The sequence below is a fragment of the Theobroma cacao genome, chromosome 8 (genome assembly GCF_000208745.1).
Source record: "Theobroma cacao cultivar B97-61/B2 chromosome 8, Criollo_cocoa_genome_V2, whole genome shotgun sequence".
NCBI lineage: Eukaryota > Viridiplantae > Streptophyta > Magnoliopsida > Malvales > Malvaceae > Theobroma > Theobroma cacao.
Genome location: NC_030857.1, coordinates 11,702,304 through 11,705,913, shown reverse-complemented (window position 1 = coordinate 11,705,913; position 3,610 = coordinate 11,702,304).

Here is a 3,610-nt window from a genome sequence, read left to right as displayed (position 1 = left end):
ACAATCTACGTTTTGGATTTTTAGCTAACTAAAGAATTGTTGTTGATTTCTCATGCAAGTATATGTATTGCAAAGATAATATAATGATGAATAAAGTATCGTTCTCACAAAGAATTGTTTTAACTCTTTTTGTTAAGTACTAAAATTGACACACCCTAATCTTATCGAAACAATTAAAAATATAATTAAAACTAATAAACTAATAAACTAAAAATAAAACTAATCAAGAATCTATTAGCAAATTTACTTTATTAAATTTGAATGACTACCAGACCTAAGATTATAATGTCTTTCAATACTTCATCTGATTGTTATCTCTCTCTCCTAACTTAGTTTAATGGATTAAGTTGCTAACCTAGAGTCTTAAATTATTTACAGGTCTCTGTTGAGTTTCTCATAAAAATACCTCTCCTAATTAATTTACTATATGTCTATGCAAATTATATTGAAGAAAGATTCATTAAGTTTATGCCTTAATTTTAACTACGTATGGCTTATAAGTGTATATCTAACCTATATGCAAATCAAACCAACTAATCAACTAAGTGTTTTCGATCATGCGCTATTCTATTCAAGGTCAACCTAAATCTCCTTCGTCAAGGTTTAACCTAGGTTTTTAATTTAATCTAATTAGTGGCTAGTCAACTAGAAGCATTAAGAATATAATAAAATAAGCAACTTAAATCCGTAAAACATAAGTAAAAAAGAGATAAATAATTCAGACTACATATTGAGTTCAAGCATAATCTTAGATAAACAATTTAATTCCTCATCAAGTCACACATCATTATCAAATAAAGTTTAAATAATAAAAACAAACTAAGAAAATAAAAGAATAATAAAAAAGATAAAACTCAAGAATTATAATCTTGATCTTCTAAGTCTTCTTGAATCCTTCACATTCTTATTAGCTTCAATGACTCTGTGGCTTGATTCTCAACTGTCAATTTGGTTTTTCGTTCTCTTTTTTTTTCTCCTCTTCTTTTTTCTTCTTCCGAAAGGTTGTTTTTATAAGGCTTTGAAGTTAAGCCAAGTTGGGTGAAGAAAGAAATCAATTTCAGCTGGGATTTCCTCATCAAACTATGTGAGTTACAACCTTACCCAATTAATTAACAGAAATCGTAATTGCTCTAAGACTGCTACAGTATATCAACTTTGACAAGATTTTTGACCATTTTCCAAGCTGAACTGGCCAAAGTGGTAAACATGAAAGTTGTATCTTTTTTTTCTTATCTTTCCAGTGATTCAAGAATCTCTTTATTTGGAGCCCTGTAGAGAAAGTTATGGCCAAAATACCAAACCATATGCAGTGCAAGTTTGCACCTTGTAATTGCTTTCCTTCTTTCATCAAACACCTACAAAACATAAATAAATCAATAACAACCTATCTTAATCACATTAACACCAAATAAAGCATAAAATTAACTAAAATTAGATTGACTCACCTAAATTAACTAATTTAAAATAATTCAATAAAATTTATTAACTCTATACATTACTGCAAGAACTACGCTAATTTATTATCAAAATTAAGTCCAAATAACTTATATCATAGAGTTATCAAGAACCTCAAACAAAGATACTAAAACTTGTTGTAGATTCTTTTGTATCAAGGCACCCATCCTAATCGCTGTTTGAGTAAGCTATGATGTCTAACCTTGAATCTGCCTTCATTAAAATTCCTTGTCTTGGTGTAGTTTTTAAATATTTCAACACCCTATGTGTTGCCATCAAATGTATATGCCCTGGTTTTCCACAAATTGTGACAAAACCTGAACTGCATAGGCAATATCAAGTCTTGTGAATGTCAAATACAACAATTTACCAATAAGTTGTCTATATGTTGTAGCATCTGTCAACCTTTCTTCAGATTCTACCTTCCTTAGCTTATGATTATAATCAATAATAGTTTAGACTAGTTTTGCACCTATAAAACCAAGTTCTTCAAAAAGATCTAGTGTAGACTTTCTTTGACATATCAAAATACCTGCTAGTGATCTTACTACTTCAAGTCTTAGGAAGAATATTAATTTTCCAAGATCCTTAAGCTTAAATTGAGTACTTAAATAAGCCTTTACATCATTGGTAGCTTATAGTGATGAGCTTCTAATGATAATGTCATCAACATATAAATGTAGTGCCATAAAATCTCCACCTTTAGTGCTCATGGTAAACAAGGAATAATCTGATATTGATTGAGGAAAACCATATTGAAATAGAGAAGTAGTGAACTTAAAGTTCCATTACCTAAAAGCTTGTTTCAAACCATATAGAGACTTGTGCAGCTTACAAACTAGCGTTGAATTAGATGGACACTCTCCATTGACCGTAAGACACTCTTTCGTAATCTCATATCTTGGAGGAACCTGCTTCTTGTTGTTGAATTTTCTACTCACACAAGTGTACAATAGCAAAGTTAATATAGATATGAGTAGAGTGTCGATCTCACAGAGAATTAAATTAATCTTTATTGTTAACTACTAAAATTAACACAACTTAATTTTATCTAAACAATTAAAATTAAAAAAATTAAATTAATAAACTAAAATTAATCTATGCAAATTTACTTTATTAAATGTGAATGACTACCAGACTTAAGATTATGATATCCCTCAATACTTTATCTGATTATTGTCTCTCTCTCATAACTTAGTTTAATGGATCAAGTTGCTAACCTAGAGTCCTAAATTATTTACAAGTTTCTGTTGAGTTTCTTATAAAAATACCATTTCCCAATTAATTTACTATATGTCTAAGCAAATTAAATTGAAGAAAGATTCATTAAGTTTGCGCTCTAATCTTGGCTACATATGACTTGTAGGTGTATGTCTACCCTATATGCAAATCAAACCATCTAATCAACTAAGTGTATTCGATCATACGTTATTTTATTCAAGGTCTACCTAAATCTCCTTCGTCAAGGTTTAACCTAGGTTTCCAAATCAATCTAATTGGTGGCCAGACAATTAGAAGCATTAAGAACAGAATAAAATAAATACTTAAATCCATCAAACATAATTAAAAGAGAGATAAATAATTCAGACTATATATTAAGTTCAATCATGATCTTAGATTAAAAATTTAGTTCTCCTTCAAGTCATACATCATCATCGAATAAAATTTAAACATTAAAACAAAGGGTGTCACAACCCGAAACTCCCCATCGGACCCGTGATAACCGCTGCGAAGTCACGACATACATTCTTCACCCCGAATGCCGATCGAAACCTCGCAAGGTTATTGTATCAGCTTTCGCACTTCCCCGATGAGCAATAGTTATAAAATATCGTAATTCGAAAGATTACGAGTCATTTCCAAATCAGAACATAACATATTGTTTTCTGGCTCACAGGGTATTTTCGTCATTTTTTGTCAAAAATCTCAAAACTTGCTAAAAATGTAGTAGGTAAGCAAAATATATATATTTAGTGATTTAAAAACAAATTAAGTATCTAAAACGTTCATTTGAAGTGAAAATTTGACCATTTGAATATAATAAAAATATTCAATAAAATAAACTATTTTCTTGTAAAATAATTTTATAAAGCTATCGATAAATAATTCTTATAGCGTAAAAGTTAATTATATTCATATATACTATAAAGTAAAT